We start from the raw sequence: 22,147 nt of genomic DNA, 5'->3' as shown, positions 1-22,147 counted from the left end.
ATCTATATCTATATATATATATATATTATAGAGCTTCACTCTGGAATACAGTTAACTTATTCTGAAACTGATTCTTTCAGGTCTTGCATTTCAGATTTGTTTGGCAGGATTAGAGTAGAATTTAGTCTAGGGCTTATTTATTCTCACTACTGTGGCAAGACTCTTCTAAGTACTTTACTTAATAACCCATTTTCCAGTCTGTCTAGGCCAAGGCACTATTCCAGACTTGTGTGAGTTCTACTGTTTTCTCTAACCACTCTTTACATAGTCCATCCCCTGGCCTCAAATACTTTTCTTATCTGTGTGTACTATTTAGCACTCAGCTGATTACCTGAGGGGGATCCTGTGCATGTCTCAGCAGTCCCCTTTCTGTGTAGCCTCCTGTGTCTGGTATTCAGTCCTGAAAACTCTTGAACTACCTGGACTCTTATGTCTGCCTCCTCCTCTCGGAAAGTCCCCCAGATTCCTCCTGGGTTCCTCCTCTTTGAGCTGCAACTTAGAAATTCTCTCAAGGCAGTAAGCTGAGGCATTTGATTTAAGCAGAAGGAATCTGTTCCTTTAACTCCATTTTTGCTGGAAGTGGAAGTTATGTCTATCAATATCCTTTTTATCGATTGGTTTTCAACTTAAGGCAAAGTCAGTATTGCAAACAAGAAGGCTGACAGATACATGCATGCCTCCTTCTTTCTTACATTTGATATGTAATATATCTCCCAATCTTACTAGTTTTACCCCCTAAAAATCTTCTTAATGAAAGTTAACACATAATAGTAACATATGATTATATGTATATATATATATATGGGTATATATATGTATGTGTATATATGTATACATATATCCACACACACATATATTAGTATGAATCATATATCAAGTTTTTTCAAAGCACTTTACCTTTATTAATCCAATTGAATCTTCACAACAGCCCTATGAAAGTTATTAAACTCCACATTATAAATGAGAAAACCTAGGCACAGAGAAGTAAAGTAAGTTGTCAAGGTCATAGGGTTAAATGCTTAAAAACCAGTGGTCTGAACCAGATCCCACAGAAGCTGTACTACCTCTTTTCAAGCCTATCCACTCTCCTGCTACCATACCACTACCTGCAAAAAAGGGTATAGAAGCAGTGTCTTCTGATCTTCTCTAACTTCACAAGGGGGAAAAGATCACCATCAACAGCATCAGCCCGAGGCTGATTCTTATAAGGTCAGACATGTCTCCACCCTCCAACCTTTTAAGCAATTCTGACACCAACCATTCCTCCCACTGCACTCTCCTCTCCTCTGCTTGGTTCAATAATTTGTTGCAGTTGCCACACAGAACTCACAGACAATACTTACAATTATGGGGTTCTTTAGGGAATTAATAGGTTACAATCGGGTTCAGGAATACTCAATATACAATTCCTCAATCAGCACAGCCTACTTTCAGCTGTGCCAACAGGTACATCTCTCTTTGGCCCTCAGCCTCTCAGCCTGGCCTCTGCCCTGCTTGGGCAAGTGTTACAAAGGTCTTTTAGCTCTGCTGAAAAGTGCAAGCCTCCTGCCAAAAGGCATTCAGCTTTCTCACTCCATGGGCCAGCAAGCCCACCTCTCTGTCTCATGACAGTTTCTTGGTTCTACTACTGTCTCTCTGCCATCTCACCACAGCGATCTTGGGTCTAAGGACACGTTCCACTCCAGGCTCTTGTCTTGATGGTAGTGAGATCCCTCCATTCCATCCAGGGATGGTTCATTTTAAGCCTAGCAGAATGGCAAAACTGACTGATCTCCATGTTAGGTTTCCATACATCTCATTTGCACGATCCTACCCCCATAAGAGTGCCACTTATCTTTTATACATTATTAGCAAGCTATCCAGTTCTCTTGGTGGGCCACAAGCACCTCACATTTGCATAGTCCCACCCAGTCATCTGGTGGCAATCATAAAGACTGTGGATAGAAGAGCCATATTAAGCAATTCACTGCACCACACTACCCTAGTTCAACTATTATCTCTTGACTGAACTATCTTATGGCTGATGGTCCCCTTTTGGCTTACTCTCCTCATTATAAGTACATGGATTTTTTCAAAACCTAAATTTGCTGTTGTTGGTGCACTGCTTAACATCCTTCAGTACTCCTTTTTGCTCCTAGAATGAGACAAAACACCTTAATACGCCTGTAGTGCTGCCCACTGGTCTGGCTCTTCCCCAGTCCCAAAACTTCAGCTTCTATTCTGCTCACCTCTTCTTCTGCCATCAACTGCACTGCTCTATTTTCAGAACTGCTTCCTTCTACTAAGATGCTCTAGTACACACTCTAGCCACTTGTAACACCATTCTTTATCCTTCAGAGCCAATTAATTTCTAATCATTTTTAAAATCTCAGCAAAAGAGTCACTTTCAGGGAACATATCCCTGACATGTCAGATTTCCCTTCTTTTAAGCTCTCATTACAGATGAACCATTTTGTAATATTTGTCACAACTAAAATTTTACTATTTTTTCTCTCATTCTTTCATTAATATCTGCCTTTCTCTTGGGTCTGTAAGCTCTATAAAAGCAAAACCTTACCAATTTTGATTCACCATAGCATGTCCAGGGCCTAACATAGGTTAAGTACATAGAAGAATTTGAATATCTTTTTTAAATCCATAAATTAAAGTTTAAGCTCCCTGATTAAGATGATACAGTTATAAGCACAGGCACTGGATTCAGACTTACTGAGTTCTGGTCCAGGTGCATTTTCCAAGTGGCACCACACTAAAAAGTTAGAAGCACTTCTTGGCTGTTGTGTCCATTCATTTTGGGGATGTTAGTGATGGTACACAGCCTGTAAGTCTCTTGGAGAGTCAGCTTCTCAATGGTACACCATGATTTCTTACCACTGCATTTATCTTAAGAAGCTCATATGGTATGAAATGATTTGCATGTGACTCTAATGTGGAGGGAATCTCCAGGTAATACAATCAGATAACATGCTGAACTGCTAATCAAAAGGTTGGAGGTTCAAGTGTACCCAAAGGCAACTCAGAACAAATGTCTGTCAATCTACTTCTGAAAACTCAGCCATTGAAAATGCTATGGAGCATAGTTACACTCTGACACACATGGGGACACCAGGAGTCAGAGTCAACTTAATGGCAACTTATTGGTTCTACTATGTAGGCGTGCTCAGTTGATCCAGTAATTGACCTGAGCATTAGTTTTTGATGTTCTAGCTGTGTCTCTAGTGAATTAATGATGATTGATGATAGGGATTTAGAACTGACACCCTAGGTGCTCAGCTTTTTAAAATAGCACATTAAACAATATAACACTTAAAGTTCATTATGCCTGAAAAAATATTTCATAAAAACTCAGAAGGTGAACCACAAGTCTTGTATTAGTTACATTAAAGACTAATTTTATGGAGCCAGAAGTGGAGCCAAAATAGGTTCCTTTTCCTCTTTATGAATGTGCCTTTCACTAAGAACACAGGCTCACGATGAATGAGCTGTACAAGAATGTCAGCTTCCAAGCCCTAAGACTCAGTGTTTCAAAAGGGAGAATTATGCATTACGTAAATTTGACTGTGAAGAAACATTAGACTAACTCAAGTTGAGAGGCAGCTTTCAAAATTGTCAAGATTATGAAAGACAAGAAGAGACTGAGGAACTAAGCCAAACTGGAGTTATGACAAGTAAATACAGTTGTGAAATGCTGATTTTGATTCTCGACCACAGAAAGAACATTAGTGGGACAACTAGAAAAATTTGAGTAAGGTCTGTTGATCAATTAATAATTTAATTCCTTGGTTTGGTAATTGTCTTCTCTTCCACTCACTCCTTAATCAATGGTTGTGGGAAAATCTCTCAATAAGGCTACCAATTGCTCCTGTGTCACTGACTGTATCTAATGGTTATTTTTTAAAAAAAAAAAAAAGAAGAAGACCTTTAACAATATGGATCAACACAGTGGCTCCCACGATAGTCTTTCAAGCACAGCAAAGATTTTGAGGATAGCTCAGGACGGACAATGTTTCTTTCTGTTGTACATAGGGTCTCTGTGAGTCAGAGTTGATTTGACAGCACCTAATAACAACAACAGTGGTTATTTTAATCTAACTCGACATCTGAGGGTATTGAGTACTGTTAGTAATTATCTCCTACTTGAAACATTTTCTATCTTCAACTTCCTTGATGCTATCCTCTTCTGATTTCATTCCTATTTCTCTAACAACTCCTTCTCAGCATCCCATATCTACTACCCCTTCTCTACCCAACAATTAAATGTTAGAAAGCCTTAAGACTATAACTTCAATTTTTCTACGTGTTATTTTTCCCCTAGGCAATCTCATCCAGTGGACTTGAATATCATTTACATGTTCTGAACTTTCAAATATTTAACTCCGAATTCCAAACTTGTGAACTCAATAGCTCTACTTGATGGTCTTGAAAACACCCAAAAATTAACATGTCTAAAATTCCTCCACCCTCCAAATCCCTACAAACCTTTTTTGTTCTTCTCCTATTTTCCAACTCAATGAGTAGCACAACCATACTTGCAGTTGTGTAATACATAAACCTGGAAATTAATGTTGACAACTTTCTCCTCTTCATCTTATATGCAACAATCACCAAGGAAACGCCTTCTGTCTTACTACCTAAATATCCCTCACATCCATTCATTTTTCTCCATTTCTACCACTACCACCCTACTCAGAATGACCTTCCTCACTTCTGAGAATTACTGCAAGAAATTCCTAATGTGTCTTTCACACCTCACACAGCATTCTTCCATTTCTGCTCTAGAAGAGTTATACCTTAGAAATATAACTAACTAACCTTGAAGTAAAGGCCACCACTACCTTTCCCTAATAAAATTTAAACAAGTCTCTAAAGGACCAAGCTAATCCATAATTGACCTCAATACTTGCTAAAACAGAATTAAAACTCATTAAAGAAAGACAACAAAACCTCCATCACCTTATCAATAATCACTAGACATGAAAAGAAGTAGAAAAATGTGGAAATAATGTGGGGGGCTGGATATCCATGAATAGAATCTAACATAGAAATGACAAAAACAAACCAAACAAAACTCACTGCTGTGGTGTCATATCCAACTCATAGCGACCCCTCCTCAGGTTTCCAAGGCGGTATCCCTATAGAAGTAGATTGCTCAACCTTCTGAGGAGTGGCTGGTGGGTTTGAACCACCAGTATTCTGGTTAGCAGTCAAATGCCTTAGACACTGTGGCACCGGAGTTCCCTAGAAATGACAAGAGATGATGAAATTATCAGAAAAAGATTTTTATAGGTATTACAAATATACTCAAAGATTTAAATAAAAACATGAACATAATGAAAAGAGAAATGGAAAGTACAAAAAGGATACAAACATAACTTCTAGAAATGAAAACTATAATATCTGAAATAAAAAATTCACCTGATGTGGTTAATTGGAAAAATCAATGATCTTGAAATATAAAAATATAAATGGCCTGAATTAAAACCCTGAGAGGAAAGATTGAAAAAGAAAATGAGTAGATCTTACTGACTAGTGGGATAATATTAAGGTGTTTAGTATGTGTGCAATTGGAGGCCAGGAAAATAAAAAAGAAGAAAGTGGAAATTTATACAATTTATAAATGTATTAAAATTTTTCTACATCTGATGAAAATTATAAAGTCACAGATTCAAGAATCTCAGCACATACCAGGCAGGATAAAAACAAATACAAGTGCTCAAAGGCATATTATAAACCAAAAAAACCCAAACTCATTTTCATTGAGTTGATTCCGGCTCATAGTGACCCCCTTTGGATTTCCAAGGTGGTAAATCTTTACAGAAGTAGATTGCCCAGTCTTCCTTCCATGGAGTGGCTGGTGGCTTTGAACTGTCAACCTTGTGGTTAGCAGTCAAATGCCTTAGGCACTATTTTATATCCAGAAGAAATATCCTTCAAAAATGAAGGTGAAATAAAATCTTCATTAGAGAAACAAAAGCTGAGAGAATTTATCACCAGACAATCTGCATCATAAAAAATGCTAAAGGAAGTTATTCAAGCAGAAGGAAAATACTAACAGATGGAAATTCAGATCACAAATAAATGAAGAATGTTAGAAATGATAAATATTTGGCAAACGTGGGTACATTTGTATATTTATAAGTGAAGTAGTATATTTTGTGAGGATAGACTGTGTTGACTTAAAGATTCATATTGTAAAACATAGAACACCCATTTAACAGGGAAAGAAAAGAGATATAGATTATAAGCCTATAAGGAAAATGAAATGGAAAATGAAAAAGTAATTTATTCAAAGGAAGGAAGGAAAAAAGGACAAGAAATAAAGAACACACAAGGGCATATAGAAAAAAAATATATCAAGTTGGTAGATATAAACCCAACCATACAATAATTATATCTGGGAATCTCCTTTGGAAAATTAACCAGTGAAAACTTCATGGATCACAACAGTCTGATCCTCACCATAGGGCTGGTGCAGGACCACGCAGCATTTCATCCCACTGAGCATGGGGTAGCCATGCACTGGAGACCATCTTGACAGTAGCAAACAACAATATCGATAGATGATAGATAGGTGGGTAGGTAGATAGGCAGATAGATAGGTAGACAGATAGACAGTCTAAATACTCCAATTAAAAGACAGATTGTTGGGGTGTATAATGAAGCAAGATGCATCCATACACAGTCTACAGAAATGCACTACTATAAAGATACAGATGGGTTAAAAGTAGGGAGACTTAAAAAGATCCATCATGAACATACTAATCATAAGATAACTGGAATGGTCATACTAATATCATACAAAATATATTTTCCAAAAACCAAATTTAGTGCCATTGAGTCGATTTTGACTCATAGTGACTCTCTTTGGGTTTCTGAGACTGTCAATATTTACAGAAGTGGATTGCCCAATCTTCCTTCTGCGGCATGGTTGGTGGGTTTGAACTGTGAACCTTCTGGTTAGCAATCAAATGCCATAGGCACTACACCATCAGAGCTCCTTGATATTGACAGACATAAAAACAGTAGTTTAAAATGACTAAAGGGCAATTCATCAAGAAAATATGACAATCCTAAATTGATATGCAATTAATACCAGAGATTCAAAATAAAGGAAGCAACAGAATGGAAAAGAGAAATAGAGAAATCTATACTAGTAATTCAACATCTCAACACTTTTTTCTCATTAATTATTAGAACTAGTACAGAAGAAACTCAGGAAAATAAAAGGGGAAAAGTGGAAATTTACATTTAAAGTCACAACACATTAAAATTTTTCTAAATCTGATGTAAAGTATAAACCCATAGATTCAAGAATCTCACACACATCAGGTAGGATAAAAAAAATAAAAAATAAAAGCACACTATCAATCACTTTGACTTAATTGACAGTTATTAAATACCAGACCTAACAAAAAGAGCTCTGGTGATGTAGTGCTTAAAGCATTTGACTGCTAACCAGTCAGTTGTTCGAACCCATCAGCCACTCTGGAAGAAGGATGAGGTAGTCTGCTTCTGTAAAGATTTACAGGCTTGGAAATCCAAAGGGGTCACTATGAGTTGGAATCAACTCGATGGCAGTGAGTGAGAGACCTAACAAAAGCAGAATGCATGTCCTCTTCTAGTGCCTGTTGAACATGACCAAGTCACACAATATTTGGGCTATAATACATGTTTTAGTGAGTTTAAAAGGATGTTCTCTGATCATGACAGGGTTAAATTAGAAATAAATAACAAAATATAGTTGGAAATCACACAATACATTTCAAAATAATCTGAAAATAAAAAGGGAAATTATAAGATTAATAAATGATAATGAAAATACAAATATCAAAACTTGAGGGATGCAGTTAAAGCTGTGCTTAATGGGAAACATATATCTTCAAATGCTTATGTTACAAAAAGCCAAAAATGAAGAAGTTTTACAAAAGTGAAGAAGTTTTACCAAAAATGAAGACATTTTAGCCAAAAAAGAAGAAGATTTTACCAACTTCTGAAGTCTGGAATTGACCAGACACGCAATCGAGATGCAGTCACAATTATCGGTGATTGGAATGCAAAAGTTGGAAACAAAGAAGAGGCATCAGTAATTGGAAAATACACCCTTGGTGAAAAAAAGGACTCTGGAGACCCCATGATAGAATTTTGCAAGACTAACAACTTATTCATTGCAAATACCTTTATTCAACAACATAAACAATGATTAGACACAAGGACCTTGCCAGATGGAATACACAGGAATCAAATCAACTACATCTGTGGAAAGACGCAATGGAGAAGTTTAGTATCATAGATTAGAACAAGGTGAGGGGCTGACTGTGGAACAGACAGACCATCATTGATCACATGCAAATTCACATTGAAGATGAAGAAAATTAAAACAAGTCCACAAGAGATAAAATACAACCTTGAGTACATCTCAGTTGAATTTAGAGACCATCTCAAGAATAGATTTGGTGCATTGAACATCAGTGACCAAAGAATAGGCAAGTTGTGGGGACATCATACATGAAGAAAGTGAAAGGTCACTAAAATGACAGGAAAGCAAGAAAAGATCCAAAGGATGTCAGAAGAGACTCTGAAACTTGGTCTTGAACACAGAGTATATAAAGTGAATGAGAGAAATGATGAAGTAAAAGAGCTGAACAAAGTATTTCAAACGATGGCTCAAAAAAATAAACTATTACAATGAAATGTGCAAAGACTTGGAGTTAGAAAACCAAAAGGGAAGAACACACTCAGCTTGTCTCATGTTAAAAGAACTGAAGGAAAAAATTCAAACCTCAAGTTGCAATATTGGAGGATTCTATGGGCAAAGTATTGAATGATGCAGGAATCATCAAAAGGGAATGAAAGGAATACACAGTGTTCACAGCATCAAAAAGAACTGGTCAACATTCCACCATTCCAGAAAGTAGCATATGATCAAGAATTGATGGTATTGAAGGAAGAAGTTGAAGCTGCACTGAAGGCATTGGTGAAAAAACAAGGCTCCAGGAATTGACAGGATCCTATTGAAATGTTTCAACAAACAAATACAACACTGGAAGCACTGACTCATTTAAGCCAAGAAATTTGGAAGACAGCAACCTGGCCAAGTGACTGGAAGAGATTCCATATGTTATGCCCATTCCAAAGAAAGTGATGCAACAGAATGCAGAAGTTATCAAACAACATAATTTAAACTGGTTGCAGCAGTATATAGACAGGGAATTGTCAGAAATACAAGCCAGATTCAGAAGAGGATGTGGAGAAATATCATTGCTGATGTCAGATGGACCTTGGATGAAAGTAGAAAATACTAGAACAATGTTTACCTATGTTTCATTGACTATGAAAAGACAGTTGACTATATGAACCATAAAGAATTATGGATAACATTGGGAATTCCAGAAGACTTAATTGTACTCATGAGGAACCTGTACATAGACAAAGAGACAGTCACTCAAACAGAACAAGGAGATATTGTGCTTTTTAAAATAAGGAAAGGTGTGTGTCAGGGTTGTATCCTTTCACCAAACATGTACAATTTGTATACTGAACAAATAATCCAAGAAGATGGACTATATGAAAAACATAGTGGCATCAGGATTGAGGTGAAGAATCATTAACAACCTACAATATGCAGATGACAACCTTGCTTGCTGAAACAAAGAATACTTGACACACTTACTGATTAAGATCAAAGACTACATCCTTCAGTACAGATTACACCTCAAAACACTGGCAAAGAGAGAAAATATTGAAGTCAAGAAATCAAATGACATATTGCACTGAGCAAATCTCCTGCAAAAAGAGCTCTTTACAGTTTTAAAGAGCAAACATGTCACTTTGAAGACTAAGGTGTACCTAATTCAAGCCATGGCATTTTCAATCACCTCACACTCATGTGAAAGCTGCACAATGAATAAGGAAGACTGATGAATAATTGATGCCTTTGAATTATGCAGGAGCTCTGGTAGCATAGTGTCTAAGGTACTTGACTGCTAACCAGAAGGCTGGTGGTTCAAACCCACCAGCCACTCCTCAGAAGGAAGGTTGGGCAATCTACTTCTGCAGTGATACTGCCTCGGAAACCCAGGAGGGGTCGCTATGAGTCAGGGCCAACTCGGTGGCACATAACAACAACAACATTGAATTATGCAATTGGTGAAGAATATTGAATATATCACGGACCATCAGAAGAACTAACAAGTTTGTCTTGGAAGAAGTAAAGCCAGAATGCTCCTCAGAAGCAAAGATGGTAAGACTTCATCTCTTGTACTTTGGACATGTTATCTAGGACCAGTCTCTGGAAAAGACGTTATGCTTAGTGAAGTAGAGGGTCAGCAAAGAAGAGGAAGATTCTCAATTAGATTGACACAGTGGCTGCAAGAATGGGCTCAAGCATGACAATGCTTGTGAGGATGACTCAGGACCGGGCAGTGTCTTGCTCTGTTGTACACAGTGTCTCTATGAGTTGGAGCCAACTTGATAGCACCTAACAACAACACTGATACCCACAACAACATGTCTGAATTTCCAAAGCAAGCTGAGAGAAATGAAAAACACAAAAGAATACAGATTGCATGAATGTATGTATATGGATTTCTAAAGCTGGATAACTAATCCAGAACGACAGAAAGTAGATCAGTTGTTACCTGAGGCTGGGGAGGAGAGAAGGACTGACTGCACAGATATGAGAGTGAAATTCTGTGAATGATGGAAAAGTTGTATATCTTGATTATGTGGATAAATACATTTATCAAAACTTATTGAACAATGTACTTAAACGGTCCTGTTTTATTATGTGTAAATTATATCTCAGTAAAGCTTGGAAGAAAGAAAGGAAAGAAAAGAAGAAAGGTCAGAGAATTTACTCCATTTCCTGAAAACGAGGACCAAAGTCAAGTCTTCTGATTTCCAATGTACTGCTTTCCTCACCAGATCACATTGCCGCCTGATTACCATGGGGAAATTTAATTTTTTTACACTCTCTGAATGATGAAGAAAATCAATGGCATTTGTTCAGAAATTGCCGTTGGTCACCTGTTTCTAATCAAATTTCCAAGATTTTAATTCACTCTGCATCTTGACCGCCACCCAGAGCAATACACACATAAAGCTGGCAAATGAGGTTAGGCTGAGATAAACCACGTGGCCACCTTGGAGGCTGGTATGTGACTAAGCAAACAGCCTGTTCCTTCTCTTTTCCTTGTCTCTGTACCGCATTCTGCTCCCTAATAGAGCTGGAACTAGGACTGTACTCTGCTAGTCCACAGTCCAGAGCTTTTGCTGTTATACCAGAAGCAATATCTGTCGTGAATTAATATTTCTATCCTATACTTACAACATCTATGAATGTAGGCTTTAGCGATAATGGGATCAAAAGATACATCTAATTCATTCCACAGCTTCTAGGAAGAAAGATTTGTGCTGCTTTATTCCTCTCCCATTAGTATATATATTTACATACAGATCAGCCCACAGTCCTCAGAGCCTGGCTTTCCTTACTGTGCTTTTCAGATGGAGCAGGGATATCTGAAAAAAATAGGCAGAGAGAGGGTGTATGAGTGGCACTAACTAGGGCATACATTCTAGGATGAGGTACCCTAGGATGTGAGCAACATAGATGACATCATCATTCAAGAGAGGGTGCCCAAAGTCAAGGGTAGGAAAAGCACCTAAGTATACTACTCCTGAGTCTAATTCTTCCCATAGACAGTGTGATTTGGTGGAAAGTGCATGACTTTCAGAGCAGGTCAGATTTAGGTTTGAATGCCATTTAATTGCTCTGTGAATTTGGGCAAATTACTTACCCTCTCTGGACTTTGATTTGACTTTGATTTCTTAGCTGTGCAATGAAAGCCATAATCCTTCTTCTTAGCATCACTGGAAGAATTAAAGAGTCAGTTCATAAGGGAGCCTTCTACTCCTACCCATTTCGAGTTTAGCTCTACTCCCTTGGTTCAAATATATCCCAGTGCTCCTTTCCTTCAAAGCAGTTATGTATGTTCATTTGGGTGACTTGATTATTTCTGGTTTTTCCACTAGACTACAGGTACCACAAGAGCTAGAACCATGTCTGTTTTTCTTGATCATTGTATCCCTGGCTCCTATGTGCAATATTTGGCATGGTGGACACTCCATAAACATTTGTCAAATGGCTACTCAAATAAATGAATGAATGTGCCTTTTGATTAAAGAAAAATCTGATCGTTTCTTGAATTTGGCATATATTGGCAAGGGAGCATTGGTGATTTAGTGGTAGAATTCCTACCTTTCATGTGGGAGACCTGGGTTCAATTCCCAGCCAATGCACCTCATGCATAGCCACCACCCACTCCAGGGTGGAGTTGCTATGATGCTGAACAAATTCCAGTGGAGTTTCCAGAGTAAGAAAGACCAGAAAAAAAGGTCTGCTGATCTACTTCTGAAAACCAGCTAAGGAAAATGTGATGGATCGCAACAGTTTGAAGTGATCATGGGATGGCACAGGACTGGGCAATGTCTCCTTCCATTGTGCATGGGTCACCATGAGTCCTGGACCAATTCAGTGGCCGCCAACAATAACAATATAAATTGGACACTCTTTTTCAGGATCTTCAATTTGGTTTTTTTTTTTTTTTTTTTCTTTTTGAGGACAGTGAACAGAGGCAAAATTTCATCCCCCTCATCGTGCACTGGTAGCATAGTGTCTAAGGCACTCGACTGCTAACCAGAAGTCTGGCGGTTCAAACCCACCAGCCACTCCTCAGAAGGAAGGTTGGGCAATCTACTTCCCTAGTGATACTGCCTCGGCAACCCAAGGAGAGGTCGCTATGAGTCGGGTCCAACTCGATGGCACATAACAACAACAACAACATCATGCACACCTGACAAGCAAATGTGAGCCCCCAGAAAACCTGGCGGCCTGGATCAGTCATGTGGCTTCATGATACCCCCTTTCCTAAACAGAACAAGATTTTAAACAGACCACAAAACTTTTGGTTGGGGATCTGAAGAAAATAACATGGACAAGTGATTAAAAAAAAAAAAATTCAAATCCAACTATCTCGCATGCCGGAGACCTCCGTCTCAGCCTCTTGTGCACTTTTGGACCCAGAGGGGACGCTGGAAGGGTTTATGGGATAAGAGATTGGATTTTAATTGGTCTACAAAACCCTAATAAAGCTTTGTTTCAAGTTTTTTCATTTCATCCATACTTCCCTTTTAACAAACTTCAAGGAAATAACTCACCCTGAACTGCAACAGTGGGCTGCCAAAGAGTTACCAAATAAGAAAGGCACATGTTTCCTGAATGTGGGTGAATGAACTGGAAACGCTCACTCGAAAGACTTTTTTACTAGAAGAGAGAAGACTGGCAAGGTTTCCTTCAGCAATGCTATTTTTCTAATGAAAATATTTGGCGCCACCTGCTGGCAAAAGCCACCCTAACTGCTTAAAACCAAAACCGAACACTGCCGTGCAGTCAGATTCCTTGGGTTTCCGTCTCAGTATCACTAGGGAAGTAGATTGCCCAACCTTCCTTCCGAGGAGTGGCTGGTGGGTTTGAACCACCAGCCTTCTGGTTAGCAGTCAAGTGCCTTAGCCACTATGCTACTGCTTAGCACCTAAAAACCAAAGCTGTTGCCGTAGAGTTGATCCCATCCCAACCTATAGGTCATGGTAGAACTGCTCCACAGAATTTCAAAGGTTGTAAATCTTTATCAAAGCAAACTGTCAAATCTTTCTCCCATGGGATGGCTGGTGGCTTCGAACCACCGAACTCTCAGTTCAACTAAGCACTTAACCACAGTGCCATGAGGGTTCCTTCTAAGCATAAACATCTCCCAAATGAACCAGATATGAAAAACCCTGACATAACTAATTTGTCAAATTTCTAAGAATACAGAGAAATTACATTTCTCATATTCTTGTTGAAGAAAACTCTTATCTAAAATACTCCACCCCTCCACTCAGGGACGATTATGTTCCTGCACAGGTGACTCTCTTTAAGTGAAATTTTCTCTAAGGATATATATTTTATACATGTTTGAGTTAAAAGAAGGACTAGGAGTATAAACAGATCTTTTGGTGCAAGACAAGAAGAAAATGCTCGAGAACCTCCTTAGTCCCTCTTCATTTCTAATATACTACGATTCCAAGGAGGGTCAAGAGTTTCTGATAGTAACAGTCGTCCCAAGCAAACAAATCCAGTTGGTCACCTTTCATTTGGAGAAAAGTCTTATCATTCCACATCCTTAGGTGAAACATAAACAAAACAAAACAAACCCCTTGCCATTGAGTCAATTCCAAGTCAAGGTAACCGCATGTGTGTTACAGAAGACCTGTGCTCTATAGGGTTTTCAATGGCCAGGACTTTCTTCCATGATGTAACTGGGTGGATTTGAACAGACAGCCTTTCAGTTAGTAGCTGAGTTCAAACAGCTTGTGTCACCCGGGGACCTTAAAACATAAACAGAACCCACTTAGTCCCTCTGAAGCTTTCAATAACTGTAGTTATACTTCTTAATTTATCATTCTTTTTCTTTTTCTTAAGGAAGGCTGAGGCCCAACCCCAGGATTCAAGGAGAGGACCCATTGCCATGGAGTTGATACCAAGTCATGGCAACCTGCTGTGCATCAGAGTAGAACTGCCTTCTGTAGGGTTCTCAATGGCTGAGTCTTCCCAAGCAGATTTCCAGGCCTTTCCTCCTAGGTGCCTCTGGGTAGACATAAATGTTAAAGCCTCATAATCTACCATACAACATCTTAACAAGCTCATGCTAGGATACTAATTTTAACTGGCAGATATGATCAACCCAAGTTATGTTCCAGAGAAATCCATCCCCTTATAAATCAGTTGTGTGTAAAAAGATCCACATGTGTATGCAATGTTCATGAACAGATAAATGTTTTTCCCAGAATGATATAGGTCCATGATCAGAGACCAGCCCTACCCATCTTGTCCTCCAGGCAGACATTCATGGTAAAGGAATCACTGGCATGCTGGCCCCCTTTTGGCTTATTGTAGGAAATGTGGTCCTGAGTATCAACCAATATAAAAAATATCTATAAGGCTTACCAAAGTGATAATGCTTCATAGTCCCCACCACCCGGCTCATCACTAGAATCCAAATCAGTCCTTCAGAGAGTACTTCTAGGAAAAATGGTCAAGCCAGTGCTGAAAGACTCAAAGGTCTTTTCGTCCAAGCCTCTTTTTACTGACAAATAAACAGAGGCTGCAGGAGTTAAGGTGACTTTTGTATGCCTTTAAAGAGTTAGAGCAGCACCAGAAACAAGCACAAGATCTCTTGATTCCTGCTTTCTGATTCTCCCATCCCACTGTGCTTTCTCTAAAGAATGAACATCTTCCTATAGTGGAATGTTTAAATAAAAAGGGGATGGAGAGATGGCAAAAGCCACTAGTGAATATATGTTGATTGCCCTCAAGTCAGCTCCAATTCATGCAACCCCATACACAACAGAACGAAATGTTGCCCAGTCCTGCCTCATCTTAGTGATCATTGTTATGCTCAAGCCTATTGTTGCAGCCACTGTGCATTCTGAGTGTCTTTCAACCCAGGATGCTCATCTTCCAGCACTGTGTCAGACACTATTATGTTGTGTTCCATACAGTTTTCATTGACTGACTTTCAGACACAGACCACCAGGACTTTCTTCCTACTCTATCTTAATCTAGAGGCTCCATTGAAACTTAATCCATTCTAGGTGACCCTGCTGGTACTTGAAATTTTGGTGGCATACCTTCCAGCATTATGAAAGCCATCATAGTAGATAAACTGACAGACAGGTGATAGGGTGAATATATATAATATATAATTCAAACTGAATATCTTTCTCCTTTAAATAAAGAAATAAATATAGAGGGGGAAGTGAGACGATTATAACTCAGCTAAGCAGAGAACGTGCATCAAAGCTAATACTAAAGCCCAGCTCCTTTGCACATACAATCCCAAAGTTTCATAAACACTCTTCAATATAGCACATCCATGTCCATTTCACAGGTGAGTGACTAACCCTCAGATGCATAAATTCCAACGCTGTGTTGTAATAAAGGCCAGAACCCACATGTGAAATCAGACCTCCTTGACTCCAAATCTCAGGGTCTTACCAAATCAGGCTGCCTTTTCTTATCACCTAGACTTGCACCAGCGCTGAAAGTTCTTAAACAAAACCTGAATAGGGCAAGAGGCAGAGGCACTGAAGGTCCACTTAAGTATGTTCTCTTCAAGAACCTATGGTAGTGTTGGTCTCTAATAAGTCAAATTAATACACATCACTACACCAGGCAGTGCAACCTTGGCAGCTGTTGGACTCAGCATTTGCCTTTAAAATGAGAATTATTTTCTTGGAGTGAAGACTTCACTTCTAGCATGAGTCATGCAAGTTTTGCAGACCTGCTTTGTTTTTAGCCAAGTGTAGAGAGTATATAATCACCACCAAGGCATGTCACAGAGGATGTAGACACACATATGCACACACACACACACACACACATATCTGTCTGTTACAGCTGCCCCAGGCATCACTTGCCTGACAAAATAGGGTCTGTTTCCCACCCCTCCGCATCCTTAAGGAATGTGATCTTTGCAGAGATCATGAAGAGGAAGTGACCTTGAGGAAAGTCGCTTGATGTCATTCCTTAAATATTCTGCTGTCAGCCTCCAAAACCATCAGGAATGATGTCATGAATGTCTCCTTCAGCTGCACAAACAGAGGGTACCACATTGCACCACAGGATTCCAGGAAAGAAAGAAGCTGATAATCATAGGAATTCAATTTGGACCAAATATGGCAGCACCAGGGGAAAGCAGCTTGGTGTTGTGACTCAGACAAACCCAAGTCTGAAACCTTCATCTGACATTTTCCAGGTGTAAGACACTGATGTATACACTGGCTCATTTTTTTTTTTTTTTTTTCCCCATCTACTCAATAGCCTCAGAGCATCACTGTGAGAATTGAGTAATCATGCAAGCATTTCACAAGGTGCGTGACCAAGGTAGTATGCACCAAAGAAATGCTACTTCACTTTCTTCCCACCTCACCTGCACACTAGCATTAGAGACCTCTGGTGGCCAACCTGAACCAAGAACTGTGACCCACATGGATGGTCACCAGCACAGTTTCCCTGACATAGATCTTACAGATATAAAAACGGATCAAATCAGCAAGGTTTTCATTTAAAGTAAAATGGCTTGCATCAGATTCACAAAGGAGTTGATTTCCCCCAAAATTTTCAGGAATCACTAATATAAATTCTTCTTCATCACAGCTCTCAGAACTGTTTCCTCCTTTCCTTGATAACCATCACTGCTTCAGTCCAAGATCTCCTCACCTTCTCCATCACTACACCTCCTATCTGTCTCCCTGTTTCAAATCTACAAGCTTCAAGCTTTCATTCTCTAACATTTTCTAGTTGCTCATGTAAGGCAGTGAGTATAAACAGTTATCTCCCCACCATCATTCTACCCTCTCCTTTCAAACAGAACTCTCGTTTTATTCAGGTACTCACAACTCCCTTCTTTGCCATGTGTCTCAAGAAAAGCTGTTCCTGATTCACCTACTTGAGGTGCTGATCAGTCTGAGTTAGACCATTCTCCTTACCATTAAGTCACTGGTTTAGCATTGATCTATGTATGAATTTTGGCCAATGGTATTTGAGGAAAGGCTTGTGGCTGTTTCTGGGAATGTTCTTCATCACTTTTAAGAGCCAAAAGATAAAGTTCTTCTTATCTGGAGGCCATGAAAGATATGAATAATTAACATGATACTATCATAAGGTCTTGGTTATTTACATGTCTCAGCCCTTACTAAGACTTGAACATCATAGAGTGTGCCTTTTCTTATGCTAATTCCCCATACCTAAAACAATATCTGGCATAAAATAGGTCCTCAAATAACATTTGAAATGAATGAATAATGGCCTAAGCCATTATGGTGCAGTGAATTACTTAATATGGCTTTTCTAGCCATTGTCTTTGGAACTCCCACCAGATGACTGGGTGGGACTATGTAAATGTGAGGTGCTTGTGGCCCACCAAAAGGAATTAGATAGCTTGCTAATAATATAAATAAAGTACATGGCTAATAATGCAAATAAGGTACAAGGGTACCTTCTGGGGGTGGGCCATCCAAATAAGATGTATGAAACATTAACATAGGGATTGGTCTGTTTTGCCATGCCTAAGGCACTTGACTGCCAACCAGGAGGCTGGTGGTTCAAACCCACCAGCCACTCCTCAGAAGGAAGGTTGAGCAATCTACTTCCATAGTGATATTGCCTCGGAAACCCAATGAGGGGTCGCTGAGTTGGGGCTGACTTGACGGCACATAACAACAACAACAAGGCTTAAAATGAGCCATCCCAGAGATGGAAAGAGGTATCTCACTGCCATCAAGAGAGAAGAGCCAAGAGTGAGTACATTCTGGCACCCAAGATCCCTGTGCTGAGATGGCAGAAAGAGGCAGCAGAGAGAGACAGCAGAGAAATGGTGGCAGCAGAGGCATCGGAGCCAAGAGACCAGCATGGGATAGAGCAGTGGGATTTGCAGCCCACGGACCAAGAAAGGTGAGTGCCTTCGGGCAGGAAGCTTGCTGGTGGAGTGGGGCACCCTTTTGGGCACCTATCAACAAAGCTAAAAGAGCTTTGTAACACTGGCCTGAGCAGGGCAGAGGCCCAGGCCAGAGAGAAGCTTGCCTGCAGCCTGGCTGAGAAAATGCTACCCTGATTGAAGAACCGTATCCTGACTTGTTTCTGACCTGAATTGTAACCTGTTACTTCTATAGCAAACCCCTTAATGATAAGTATTTGTCTTTGAGTTTTTTTTTGGCCATTGCCACAAATTATCAAACCCAGCAGAGAAGTAGAGGTCCTGTTGGGAACGACGGATAGTTTGTGTCAAAATTAGTAAAAAGATTAGAAAGTGGCAGCATGTCTGACCTCTATCTCATAGAAATCAGTCTTTGGCTGATGTTACTAATGGTGATTCTCTCTCCCCTTTGTGAAGTTAAAAGAAGTCAGACGCTACCACTACACCCTCTTTGCAGCTATCCAGAGTGGAGAATTTTCCTAAGGTGCTTCCTAACTGACAAAGACACAATGATCCTAGATGACTTGGTGAGCATGTTTGACCACAAACTCTTCTGTCATAGTTGTCTTTCGGAACATGAAGCCAGGACAGATATCTACCATTTTTCTTAGTTCGAAAGTGATTCCTAAGTTATATGCACAAAAAGATCTCTCTACAGTATGTTGTGACCACCACAATGGTTTTGAGACATCGAAAACAGAAAGACTTTGAGCACCCAGTGCTGCCCTGGGTCATCTAAATCAACAAGTCAGGTAGGCCAGAAGAGGATGACCTTGAATCAGAAGGGAACCCTGACATCATCTGCAGGGTACTACAACTTTAAGTGGATAATAAAGTCTAAGGTCTACTATCCAAATCACCAAACATTACCTTAAAAACTCCACCTGTTCCCATAAAGTTCAGAGGACAAATCTGTACCTTTGTATACAGTCCACTGTGGAATCATTTGCAATTAAGAGCAGTAATCTAGCTTCTATTCCAGTAATTATAACTTTTCATGAGTGGACAGACAGATCCTGCATTGTGTCTGGAACAATTGCAGCATTCCAAATACAAAGCAAGCCAAAGCAGCATACCCTAGGGCCCGCTCTTTCAACAACATCGCTCAACAGCTACTCGCTGCAGCCAGCCTGAGGGCCTATTTCCTGCCATTGTTAGCACACCGAGCCTGGAATTTCATCCAAATTGATTTGACCCCTTTACTAAACAGCAGTGCATATTTCCCTGATTAGTATATTCCTGTCCTTAAATGTGAAATGGCAGAGTTGGGGGAAGTGAGTAGAGAAAGGCAAGGAAAAAAAAAAAGGAAAACAACTTCATCCTATGTATGCTCTAATGATAACGAGCTGTAACTCTGACTTCATCCACTAAGTGTAATATATATGCTCACCCATGTATATATACACACGCAACCATCAAAAGCCCTGCATTACACATATGCAATCAAGTAAATGGACTAGAAATGAGCAAGCATGCATAGCAACATTAATAAACAATTACTGCTATGAGGTTCTGTTTATTCTTAATAGAGTGACATGGAACCACGGTCTGCTTATGATTGCCCATATCTACACACATTCTAGGAGCTCTGGTGGTGTAGTGCCTAAGGCATTTGACTGCTAACCATGAGGTTGAGGGTTCAAACCCACCAGCCACTCCTTGGAAGAAAGCTTGTGCAATCTACTTTAGTGATACACCTCAGAAACCCAAGAAGGGGTTGCTATGAGTCCAATCCAACTCAACGGCAATGAGTTTGGTGGGGTTTTTTTTTTTTTTTGACACATGTTCTGGTCCTTAAGGATATTGCTTTCTTCTCATAGTGGCACTCAATAGGAGCCTTTTGCTTTTAGGTAATTGGGAGGGCAGAAGCCCAGGCCAGAGAGAAGCTTGCCTGCAGCCTGGCTGAGAAGAAGCTACCCTGATTGAAGAACTGTATCCTGACTTGTTTCTGACCTGAATTGTAACCTGTTACTTCTATAGCAAACCCCTTAATGATAAGTATTCATCTGTGAGTTTTGTTTGGCCATTGCCACAAATTATCAAACCCAGCAAAGAAGTAGAGGGTCCTGTGCAAGAATGGAAGGGCCATTTTCGGCACAGTACCTTCCAGCACCACATATGACATTTCATGGTTTCCTCTGACACTACAGCTCCTATCTATTATTTCTGCATTTATATGAACCTGAAAGTACCTTCTATCATAGAACATTTCACTATATATACTATGGCAAATATTTGTATCACCACATGTATGCCAATGTTTATTTATAAATGACTCAAAGACAGAGGGGGAAAAAAATTCACCGTATAAAAACCTATGAGTTAAAATCAGAAAACTGTATGCTTTAAAAAGCACCATAAGAAAGTGAAAAGTCAATCAGCAATGGGGGAACATCTTTGCAAATCATATATTTGATAAGAAACTTATATCTAGAATATAGAAGAAAATATTATAACCCAATAATAAAGAAACAGATAACCCAATGAAGAGTAGACAAAGGATCTGAATGGGCATTTTTCCAAAGGAGTTATACAAATGACCAATAAACATATGAAACAATGTTCAACATCATTAATCTTCAGGGAAATACCAATCAAAACCACAATGATATACTGTTTCACACCCACCAGGATGTCTATAATCAAAAGGACAGATAATCAACAGTGTTGGTAAGGTTGTGAATCCTCAAATAAAAATAAATAAATAAAACTGATTCTGACTCATAGCAACCCTAAAGGATAGAGTAGAACTGCCCCACAGAATTTTCAAGGCTGCAAACTTTATGGGAGCAGATTGTCACATCTTTCTTCCATGGAGCAGCTGGTGAGTTTGAACCACTGAATTTTCAGTTAACAAGGGCTCCTTAGAATCCTCAATATGACCCAGAAATTCCCCTGGTAGATAACACCTACAAGAAATTAAAATATATATCCACACAAAAACTTGTACACAAATATTCATTTCAGCATAATTCATAATAGCCAAGAAGTAAGAATAACCCAAATACCTATCAACTGATAAATGGATAAAATAAACATGTTATATCCACACAATGGAATGATTTTATTAAAATGTCATTAACGTTTTAAATTAAACAAAGTGTTTACCATTTCAATATTCTTCACATGTACGTTTGTTATGTTCATCATGTTATTCAACCATTATGAACATCCATTTCCAAAATTCCCCATCACCTTTGCAAAAAGGACATGGAGGCACCATCCTCCTCTGACCTCTTCTAACTTCACAAGAGGGAGACAGAATCACCACCAGCAGCCCAAGACTTATTTCTATGAGAGCAGACATGTCAACAACCTCGTCTCTTTACCAACTCTAATGCCAACTGTCCCTCACATGGCATTTAATTCTTCTCTGCTGGGTTCAATGAATCTTTGCAATGGTCACACAGAACTCAGGCAACACTCATGCTTATGGGGTTTATTAGGGAAGTAACAGGCTACAATTCAGGTTCAAGAACATACCCAGACACGCCTTGGAGAGAACAAGCATGGGAGAAGGAAGGGCTGCTTGTGCACAGGGAGATAGCTCAGGGTGCAGAAGAGTATGAAGGGATGGA

At 39.3% G+C, this 22,147-nt stretch overlaps 1 non-coding gene across 1 annotated transcript; it reads left to right on the top strand.

The window, feature by feature from the left end:
* The first annotated feature begins 12,223 nt into the window (after positions 1 to 12,223).
* TRNAE-UUC lies at positions 12,224 to 12,294 on the top strand. Its single transcript has one exon. It is a non-coding gene; the product is annotated as a tRNA-Glu (tRNA).
* The last annotated feature ends 9,853 nt before the right edge of the window (positions 12,295 to 22,147 follow it).

Source organism: Orycteropus afer, unplaced genomic scaffold (assembly GCF_000298275.1).
Source record: "Orycteropus afer afer isolate SDZICR_OR568_19922 unplaced genomic scaffold, OryAfe1.0 scaffold00012, whole genome shotgun sequence".
Lineage (NCBI taxonomy): Eukaryota > Metazoa > Chordata > Mammalia > Tubulidentata > Orycteropodidae > Orycteropus > Orycteropus afer.
This window is presented reverse-complemented; position numbering and strand designations above follow the sequence as displayed.